Below are 11,215 nucleotides of genomic sequence, written 5' to 3'. Positions count from 1 at the left end.
CCAGAAGGATTTAGTGCTCTAATAGAAGCTCTAGTAAAAATATGAGATTTTTCTATACAGAGAAACTATTTGTCTTTATTTAGTACATTTCTTCCTACAATAAATTATTTGGATCAGTTTTACTTAACTAAAAATTTCCAAACTTTTTTTGAGGAATACATGAATCACAATAGAGAAACTGTAAAAGTTTCAGCTAATTAATCATATCGGAACAACTTGGATAAATAAAACTATTTAACCTAGGCATAAATAAAGATCTATTAAAACCTATAGCTAGATTTCTCCTATGGTCATGAAATTTTTACACAGAGCCATTCTATTTGGTAATACAGCACTGTCCAAAACTCAAAACCAGAACAAGCATATAACTTGAGATACCATAAAAGTTACCTATTCTTTGTATTTTAAATAGAGCAAAAACTAATGAGCAAAAGAAAAAGTGCATGTAACAAAAGTTGTATATATCTTTGGAAAGAGTCCATAACAGTTGAGTTTGCATTTTTCTGATTTTTCTACGATTTTTAAATGAATTTACAATTTCGCTGTTTGAAACTGAAAACTGAAAACGAGATTTGCAGACATGCCCTTGACTTTAGCGCAAAACCCCCTGGGATCTAAAAACAAATCACAACCATGCCCTTGGACGGAGGTTGAAGAAGGGCAGGATAGGGGCGGCCTTTCCCGGCCGAAATCCGGCGGCTCCGGTCGCCGGCGGCGAGGGGAAAGTGGGGGAGGAGCTAGAGGAGACCGAGCTCTACCCGTTTGTGGGCTCAAACGAGGTTGGGGATGGCCGGAGGTGTGCTCCCCGCAGCGAGCAGTGGGTGGCGGCGGCGCTCTGGCGAGGGGAAGCGGCAGTGGGATGGTCTGGGAGCTCCACCAAGCCATGGAGAAGCTAGCTAGGGGGCTTGCTCGGGTGGAGGAGGGCCGGAAGGGAGAGCTCCGCGGTGGAGCTTGGGCGGCGGCCATGGCGGGCGGCTGTGGCTCGCGTTCCGGCAAGGGGAGTGGCGGGAGCGACTGAATGGCGGCTCGGGGAGATGGAGTGGAAGGCGACGAACGTGTTTGGGTGGTCGTAGTAGGTCGGGGCGAGCCCGGATGGCGGCTCAACGTGGAGGGCGAGTTCGGCTGCGAGCTCGAGCTCGGCGCAGCAATGGTGGCCGCGGTGCGGCTCGGTTGCGCGAGCAGGGACCTCTGCGTGGGGAAAAAGAACAAGGGGGAAAGGGAGGGAGGAGTGGGATGCTTTTGTTCTGCAAGGGAGGCTGGGCAGCTCTTGTAGGCGTCGGGCAGGGGCTGGCCGCGGCGCGAGCGGCGCTTGGCCGGACGCGGCCGTCGCCGAGCGTGGCGTGCGCGGGCGGAGCAGCGAGGGCGGCGTGCGCGCTCGAGTGGGATGGTGATGGCGCGGCGTAGCGAGGAAGCAGCGCGGCGGCAGCAGGCGCAGCGAGGCAGCAGCGCGGCAGCGGCGCAGCAGCGCGGGCGTGCGCGCTCGAGTGGCTGCGCGCGCGCAGGGAGAACAGGGAGAGCGAGGGAGGGAGGGAGAGAGTAGCGAGAGAAAGAGATTTGACTTTAAGTTTTCTCAAAATTTTCAATTGGATCATGAAAAAGTTTAAATACGAAAGTTGTTCAAAATTCAAAATCCTACAACTTTCGTTTCAGGCACAAACTCATTTGAAGCTCCGTTTGAGAGTTAAATTTTGAAACTTAAAGGTAACCAAGAACTCCCTACACAGTTTGTATTTCAAAAGTTTCTCCAAATTTTGCATGGCAACTTGAAAAACTTTGAACATGAAAGTTGTTTGTCATATAAAACTTTACAACTTTGGTTTTAGGCAAAAGTTTATTTAAGGTATGGTTTGCACTTTGTATTTTCGGATCTTTTCAGCATTTTCTGAAATTAATTATGGAAGAGAAAGGTAATGTGGATCGACTTATCATTTCATGTGCAAAAACTCACTTTCTTCCCATGGCTTCAACTAGACTTTGGTTTATTATGATTTTAGTGAGGTGCCTATGAAATTTCACAAGCAAACTTGCATCAGTTTAAAAACTATTTGAAGTTTTCGACCTATGCACATATACACTTAGACACACATACATACACATCTATTTCAACGTTTCTTGGTTAAGGATGCATGATTTGGTGCTAATGACTCTGGTTCATCTAATTAAACACCTGGGGTGTCACACCCGGCGTCCGGGCCACCCCTACCCCTAGCGCCTCGCCTATAAAACCCCCACGGCCCCGGCGCCAAAACCCTAGCCACCCAGGGGATTTCCCCTTCGACGACGCCGCCAAGAGAGAGGAAAACAAAGGAGTCAAGGAGGAGAGGAAGGGAGAAGGGAAAGGGAGAAGAAGGACCCGCCGCCGGAGCTTCTCCACGCCGGCGACCCGTACCCCAGCAACGACGTTGCAGCTCGGTACGGCACTGCCTCGGCCCGCCTGCACCGAATCGCCGCCGCACCGAGCACATCTTCCCCAGACCCGACGGGTGAGCGCCGTTCGCCCCTTTTGCCCAAATCCCTGCTCCGGTGTGCTTCGGCCGCAGTTGAGTCACCGGTAGCGAGCCCTAGGAGCCCCGTTCCCCTTGTTTGTGCGCCTGCAGGACCCCGACGAGCCGCGCCGCCGTTCACCCCGCAACCCGCTGTTCCCCTGACCTAGCGCCACCGTGCCTAGCGCGCGGCCACGCCGCAACTCGGGTAAACCCGATGTCCGCGCGTGTGCGCACAGCCACGGCCAAGGCACCAAGGCGACGCCCTTGCTCGCCTTGGGTGGGCCCGTGCCGATCCACACCGCCGGCGTGCCTTGGCGCCGCCGCGGAGGTCGTTCGCCTCGCCCCGTGCCGCCGCCACGGACCCGTCATGGCCTTGCCTGGCGTCCGCTTTGTGTGCGCGCGAGCACGGGAACCCGGGGGCAGGCCTTTACCTGCCTCGACACCGTGGACCGCTGCCGCCACCTTGAGTCGATGCCGCCGACCCGCCATGGCCGCGCCGCCGCCTCGACGGCGTGCGTGCGCACAGGACTCGCCCAGGCCGCACCCTTGGCCCTACCCAGTGCCCGCGTGAGCGTGCCAACACCCAAGACACCCTTGCCCGCTCGGACACCAGGCCGAGCCGCCGCTGCCAGGGAACACCGCCGTGCCCATGCCGCGACGTCGCGTTCGCGACGCGGCGAGCCTGCCCAGCACACACAACACACACACGCACACACGCGCTGGAGTTCACACCGGATCGAGAAGAAGCCGCACGGGATCCCGGAGACGCCGACACATGGACCCAAGCTGTCAGCCGCGGAAAAGAAAAGAGAAAGGAGAAGAGAAGGAGACGGGCCGAGTTCGGCCCAGAAGGCCCAAGAAGAAGAGGAGCCCGGGAGGAGATCCGGCCCGATGACGCGCTGCCCTTTTTCTTTTTCTTTTACATGGCGCTGACACGCGGGTCCCACTTGTCGGTGAGACTCGCTGACTGACCAGTAGGCCCCACCTGAGACTAAGGATGGCAGTGGGTCGGGTTTGGGCAGATATCCGTGGATTTCGGGATTCGGGTTTCGGTTTTGAGTTTTAGTTTGTGCCCATGGGTTTTCGGGTTCGGATACCCGAAATCTAACGGGTTTGGGGCGGATCTTAATCTTTACCCATGGATCCACCGTCGGGGCTCCGGAAAGCAGCACGAGCTGCCAAGCAAGGCAGCTGACCCAGCTTGGCCACACACGAGCAGCCCAAGGCCCACACGGCTTGCTGCAGGAGCACTCCTCCGCATGGGCCAGTCCAAGGCAGCCAGACCAGAGGCAGCTCCCACGGGAGTGGACAGGCCAGAAGCTGGCCCGTGGCCCAAAGCAAGCAGGCAGCCTGCACGGGGTCGCGTCCAGCAGCTACAGAGCAAGCAGCGCGCCCAGCAGGGGTTCACCGCGTAGCCCGTTAGCGCACAATCGCACACGGTGAAGCAGTAACGCATGTGTGAACTTTTTTTCGGGTTTTGGATAATCTGTTGGGTTTCGAGTATCCGCGGATTTCGGTTTTGGGGATGGATTTTCATCCGAATCGGTGTTCGGGGCGGGTTTGGATTTTAAATTCGGGTTTCGGGTTTGGGTGCCCAGACACTCCACCCGACCCGAACCCGACCCGTTGCCATCCTTACCTGAGACCGGCGACCGCTGACCGTTGACTGGGTCAACGTTGACCTAGTCAACGATGATGTCAGCATGGGCCATGCTGACGTCATCATACCCGACCCCCCTGATGACGTCATGCTGACGTCAGCATGCCACGTGGCATGCCCAGAGGCTGCCACGTGTCACTGATTTTCTTTTATGTCTTCCGAAATCCTTTTATTATTTCCAGAAATGCTTTTATGCTTAGAAAATTGATAATAAATCAACCGTAACTCCGAAAATTATGAAACCAGTTTCATAATTCTTCTAAAATCATGACCTACGCACTAGAGTAGGAGTTGCTGTGTTTTGGATCTTCTTTTGAGGAGTTTTGTGCATCTTTGCATTTGGACCCTTATACTTTCCCGTATTTACGATTAGGACCTGACGCCGAGGAGCAGTCCGGAGGCTACGACTACCCCGACTTCCAGGAGCACTACGAGGAGACCCCAGGTTCATTCCCATCCATGTTTTGAATACCTATTAGGCATTGCTTGCTAGACACGCTACGCCCCCTAATTGAGTGTTGAGATGAGCTTGCATAACCATTTATTACCGTATTCCTTGTTTCCCATGTTTATCATTTGTTGATGTATGCTATTGCTACTATGTGTGTGAGATTGGGGTATGGGAACATATATATGGTATAGTCCTTGCATGCTGGAAGATGCCTCCACATATACAGGAGTTGGGGATAGGTTACAGCAGGGCGAGCGGACCCTTTCTCCAACCTTAGGGTCGGGAGCTGGGGGTTGTGTGTTGGGCACGACCCTGTGAGCACCTGTGATGGGTGGCGAGCACCTATGGCGGGTGCAAGGCTGTTCCCGTGGGAACACGAGTTGAGGAGTTGAGGAGGCGATACCTGTAATGGGTGCCGATCGCGAACCGTGTTTATAGAACGCAAACTATGGACGAAGACGCTCGCCCTTGCGGGATTAAGGACTTGACTTTGTGGCCCCGGTGATGGAACTATGTCAAATGTGCACACCACTTATCCTTTATGAGGGGGGACCCAGCCCGACCTAGCTACGCGCGGCACCATTACTGCAGGAGGATAGTGTTTCAGTGTCAGGGGGAATGGGCAGGACCCTTTAGCCCCCGATCGCAGGATCCATGGAGATTCCATTCTAGATAGCTTCACAGCCCCGGGCGACCTACTGCGGGAGGACGCGCCCCAGACCGGGAGTAGGATGGTGCCGTAGCCGTTAGTTTCGTTGACTAGTGCCTCGGAGATAGTCGGAGTTGCTTGCCGGCTGGATTCGGGGCGAGTGGGTACAGGTGTACAACCCCTGCATGGTGAAAACTATATATATAGCCGCGTACTCGGTCATGTACAACTCTTGATCTTGCACCACACTGTAGATAGATCCACATATACTCTTCTACCTTCCTATAGTCCACTTTCCTGCTCGGATAGCAGCTGAGGTGCGGGGAGAGGGAGTTCCCGCACCGAACTTGGGTAGTTGTTGTAGTGGAAGTTAGTTGACCGGGAGTCCGGGTGCCAGAGCTGCCCGCGTCTGAAGGTGAATGGATGACTTGTTATAAATGCTTGCATAGGAAACCTTAGCCTTTTCCTTGGCATTGTTTTTACCTTAATGGATCCACATATTGCTTCATGCGGATGGTGACGTGGACCTATCCCATCCTTGGGGATAGATTGGGTAGATGCAGGGTATGACTCGGTGTACGACAACAACGATGACGGTTGGTACGACTGAAGGCGTGCTACACTCAAGGTTGCCTGTTTAGGAGAGGATTCCCGGAGGAGGACCAGCATGAAGACCTAGTTACCGTTACGCTTTCTGTTTGCACTTCTTTTAGCCCACTGGGCTTGTACTCGGAGATTATTACTTATATCCCGAATGCTGTAATAAGTTAAACCCATGAATGTTCTGTAATCGCTGGTATGACTGTGATTTCTGCCTGAAATGAGTTATGTATGTGATAGCGACTGATCCAGGGACTATCACGACGATACAGGGAGTCGGGTTGCCCTTTCGGGAACCCGGTTCGTTTCAGTTATGTGACACCCCGGCCCAGGGCTTAATAGGATTAATAGGATACTCATACCAACAAGTTGCAACTTCTTTTCTGGAAGCCGGTCTCCAAAGAACTCCGAGGTTAAGCGTGCTTGGCCCGGAGAAATTTGGGGATGGGTGACCGACCGGGAAGTTCTTTCCGGGTGCGCATGAGTGAGGACAAAGTGTGCAGAAAAGATTGGTGTTGGTCTGTGAGGATAGTCTATGTCCTAGAAAGCAGCCAGATATAAGCGGGCCCGGCCTCGGGAAGGCCGGTTCGTTTCAGAATGGTATCAGAGCCGACTCTCGCGGTTTCACGGGCACGTACGGGCGTAAGTGCGGAGGCATGAGCACGGGCGCGTTGGGGCGCAGATGCCACCGGCATGTGCACGGGCGCGTGGCGGGTCAGTGCGCGGGCATCTGGGATGCACTGTTGGCACTGGACGCACGGACGTGGCAAAGGGACCGTTGGCACTGGACGCACGGACGTGGCACATGGGCTGCTGTCACTGGACGTACGGGACGTGGCCAAGAGATGACGTTCCTGGCTTGGGATTGACCGACGGGGACGTCGGTCTCTTAAGGGGGTGAGTATGTGACACCCCGGCCCAGGGCTTAATAGGATTAATAGGATACTCATACAAACAAGTTGCAACTTTTTTCCGAAAGCCGGTCTCCAAAAAACTCCGAGGTTAAGCGTGCTTGGCCCGGAGAAATTTGGGGATGGGTGACCGACCGGGAAGTTCTTCCCGGGTGCGCACGAGTGAGGACAAAGTCTGCAGAAAAGATTGGTGTTGGTCTGTGAGGACAGTCTATGTCCTAGAAAGCAGCCAGATGTAAGCGGGCCCGGCCTCGGGGAGGCAGGACGTTACACAGGGTATAATGGACACCCTTGCTGTCAGAGAGCATAGAGGTCTGAAGGCTGGTAAATTGGTTGTTTTATCTAAGAATTTTCCTAGAAGTGATAGAGATGTGCAGTGCAGATTCATGGATGCAATATCATTAGTAGCTAAATATGGAAAGCCAGATTACTTTGTTATTTTGGCGAGGGTTTATCATGCAAAACTCATTGATTTCCATGACTTTGTTATTAAGAAGGGGTTCTTTGGGAAAGTGGCAGCTTGGGCACACGTTACCGAGTTTCAGAAAAGAGGTTTGCCGCATGAACATTTCTTGCTTATAATGGACAGCAGTTCAAAGCTTAGTGGGCCAGATGATTTTGACAAATATATTTCAGCAGAACTTCCGGATGAAAAGAAATACCCTCTTCTCCACGAACTTGTTTGCAAACATATGATGCATGGCCCTTGTGGTGTTCTTAACAGAAATTGTGGTTGCATGTAGGATGGTGCTTGCCGTTTCAGATACCCTAAACAGTTCAGTGAGACCACAGAGCAAGGAAAGGATGCATATCCTATATACAGAAGACGGAATAATGGTCACAAGATATTTGTGCGTAAGAAATGGTTGGATAATAGATGGGTTGTACCATATAATCCAACACTCCTGATGAGATATAATTGTCACATCAATGTTGAAGTTTCAAGCAGTATCAAAGGTTGCAAGTATCTTTATAAATATGTATACAAGGGCACGGACTGTGCATCATTCGCAATTGCGAATCAAGACCAAAATGGAGAGATAGAGATAAATGAAATTAAACAGTATAGGAAGGCACGGTGTATAACGTCTATTGAAGCAGTATACCGCCTCTATAGGTTCCCAATGTTTTCCATGTATCCCCATGTTTTACAGATGCAAGTTTATCTTCCTGGCATGCACATGGTCCCATTCAATGATGAAGACAACCTTGAAGATGTGCTGGAACACGCTAGGAACCAAAGATCGATGCTAACAGAATTCTTTAGAATGAACAACGAAGATCCAAATGCTCGAAGATACTTATACAGGGAATTTCCAGAACATTATACATGGAACAAGCCCAAAAAGGTTTGGTCTACTAGAAAAAGAAGTTACCAGATTGGAAGGTTGGTGTATCGTACCCATCTGAGGGCGAAAGATTCTATCTTCGAGTTCTTCTAAATCATGTTCGAGGTCCAACATCATTCATATCAATCAGAACAGTTCGTGGTGTGGTGAGTCCTACTTTTAGAGAATGCTGTGAGAAACTTGGTCTTGTTGAAACAGATAGGTCACTCGACAATGCACTTAGCGAAGCAGTAGCTTTTCAGATGCCATGTGCTCTCAGAAGAATGTTTGCGGGTTCATGGAAATTCTTCAAGTGTTGAACAATTTGTCCTTAGGGACATCACGGATATTCTCTCCTCGATGGGTAAAGACATCAGAAATTACGGCCTGCCACATATGCATCTGTCTGGTAATATATTTTTCCAATTTTATTTGTGATGTTGTGTTGCTATTATTATTATTTATTGTATACTTGTACTTATAATTAAAATTTTGGCCAAACAGATGAGACAGATAGAGATTATTATAGGGAACTAACTGAGGAGAGAAAAATTGTTGCATCTGATAAAGATATTAAATTAGCCGAGTCTCTCAATACTGAGCAAATGGAAGGTTTTAACGAAATTTTTGATCATGTCATCAGAAATAAAGAGAAAGTTTTCTTTGTGGATGGTCCTGGCGGGACCGGCAAGACATCTTTACAGGGCTCTTTTGGCCAAAGTTCGATCTACGGACCGCATCGCAGTGGCTACAGCTACATCCGGTATTGCAGCATCCATCATGCCTGGTGGTCGTACGGCTCATTCGAGGTTCAAAATTCTCATAAAACTTCAAGATAATTTTGTTTGCAACTTTACCAAACAAAGTGGTACTACAACACTACTGCGTGAGGCATCTTTAATTATATGGGATGAGGCTGCGATGACATGAAGGCAGGTTGTGGAAACACTTGACAGATCGTTACGGGATATTACAGGATGTGATTTACCGTTTGGTGGTAAAGTAATGGTATTTGGAGGAGATTTCAGACAAGTTCTACTTGTTGTTCCTAGAGGTACTAGAGCACAAATTTGTGACGCTACCTTGCTTCAATCCTATATATGGGATGATATCAAGATAATACGGCTGAAGCAGAACATGAGGGCCCAGAATGATGTATGGTTCTCGCAGTTTCTATTAATAATTGGTGATGGAACAGAAAAGACCTTCCCAAATGATTATGTAGATCTGCCAGATGACATTATGCTTGAGTATAATGATGATCAGTCTATTGATATTCTCATCGATCATGTGTTTCCTGATCTAGCTAACAATTGCACCTCCATCAGTTACATACGCGAGCGTGCTATCTTGTCAACAAGAAATGAGTATGTTGATAGCCTCAACGCAATGATGATTGCAAAGTTTTCTGGAGAAGAAAAGATTTACTACAGTCATGATTCTGTAGATGATGACTCAACTAATAACTATCCTCTTGATTTTCTGAACTCAATTACTCCAAATGGTCTTCCTCCGCATGAGTTTAAAATTAAGAAGAACTGTCCAGTCATATTTTTTCGAAATCTAGATCCTCATCATGGACTGTGCAATGAAACTCGACTTATAGTGAAGGTTTTTTAGGACAATACAATTGATTGTGAAATTGTAAATGGACAGCATGCTGGAAATCGAGTTTTTATACCAAGGATTCCCTTGTCTCCATTAGAGGATATTTCACTAACTTTCAAGTTCAAGAGGAAACAATTTCCAATAAAACTCAGTTTTGCAATGACTATAAATAAAGCTCAGGGTCAAACTATACCAAATGTTGGGATCTATCTTTCAGAGCCTGTTTTCTCTCATGGACAGCTATATGTTGACTTATCAAGAGGTGTTTCACGTTCAACTACATAGATGCTAGCCAAACCTAACAAAGATCTTGATCCCACCGGCAGAAGAACCAAAAATATTGTTTTCAGAGATATTCTACGGTCTTCAAAATGAAGGTATCTCATATGAGTTGTTGGTTATCACTAATATATTATAAATTCAAAGGGCCAACCTGATTGGGTTTTTTTTACTTAATGGAACTTTAATCATTTGCAGTGACACCGGAGTCCATCATAAATGGGATATGAGTTGGAAATTAAATTCTGGCGACATGATGTGAAGATTCTGCATCATTAAATTTTTATAATATGTATGTTAGATGTAGCATTCATATGTGGATTTTCTGAAGAAGAAAAAAAGATGTGCTACAATCAAAATATGACCAATGCAAATATTTTTATTCTTAATTTTACCCTCCTATATAATTTTTGCGATGTCATAGATGGGTTGCATGCATATATGGTCATGTCCATATGATCTGTATATCTTAAAATTTTCATTTTAGGTAAATTTGTATCGAACAATGTACTAAATATTGTATCCACAAGTTAATAGTAGATGTGGCTATTAATACATATTTTTTGTAATATAATTTTTTTTATTTAGTTTTTTTTAAACATGTGCGTGCCACACGTGCACCCTACTAGTATAGCAAAAGAAAAAAAAAATGTGGGCAGATGCGCCGCCTCTCTCCCCACCGCGCGCCGTCCGCAGGAGCCGCAAGCCGCTGCTCCCGAAGTCCCGATCAAGCCCTTGACGAGGAAGGCGCAGCTGCCGGCCTGCTGCTACTGGGCGAGCCCTGTGTGCCGACGAGGGAGGCGAACGCCTCCGCTCCAGACCATGCCCGGACGTCGACGATGAAGCCAAAGGCTGCTGCTGCTCTCGGCAGTGCTTGCCCACCTGCTGCGCCGGCGGAGAGGGCGCGAGCGCTCGTCCGTGCTTCTCCAGCCGGCCGGGCGTGCTACTGCTGAAGTGCTGCCGGTGCCACCTCGCCAGAAGTGATGGATCCAGCGGAGAAAGAGAAAGCTGGGAAGTGGAAAAAGAAAGATGAAACTGGCAGCCGGGCAGAGGAGAAAAGCGAACAGCATACGGCTTGCTGTCGTGCATCGGGTGCGACCACGCGCCGCGTGTCAACCGCTGCGAGCCCTCTGCACGGACACAGAGGTAATTTTGGTCGATTTTTATCATAATGATAGTGATGGGTAATTTTAGTTTTTTTTATTTTCTCTGTAGGAATTTCTAAGTCTTAAAAGCAAACGTG

At 49.1% G+C, this 11,215-nt stretch overlaps 1 long non-coding RNA gene across 1 annotated transcript; it reads left to right on the top strand.

Moving 5' to 3' along the window:
* The first annotated feature begins 9,987 nt into the window (after window positions 1-9,987).
* On the top strand, window positions 9,988-10,300 carry LOC120713788. Its single transcript, XR_005691269.1, has 2 exons — window positions 9,988-10,070; window positions 10,171-10,300. It is a non-coding gene; the product is annotated as an uncharacterized LOC120713788 (long non-coding RNA).
* The last annotated feature ends 915 nt before the right edge of the window (window positions 10,301-11,215 follow it).

This window comes from Panicum virgatum, chromosome 6K (assembly GCF_016808335.1).
Source record: "Panicum virgatum strain AP13 chromosome 6K, P.virgatum_v5, whole genome shotgun sequence".
NCBI lineage: Eukaryota > Viridiplantae > Streptophyta > Magnoliopsida > Poales > Poaceae > Panicum > Panicum virgatum.
This window is presented reverse-complemented; position numbering and strand designations above follow the sequence as displayed.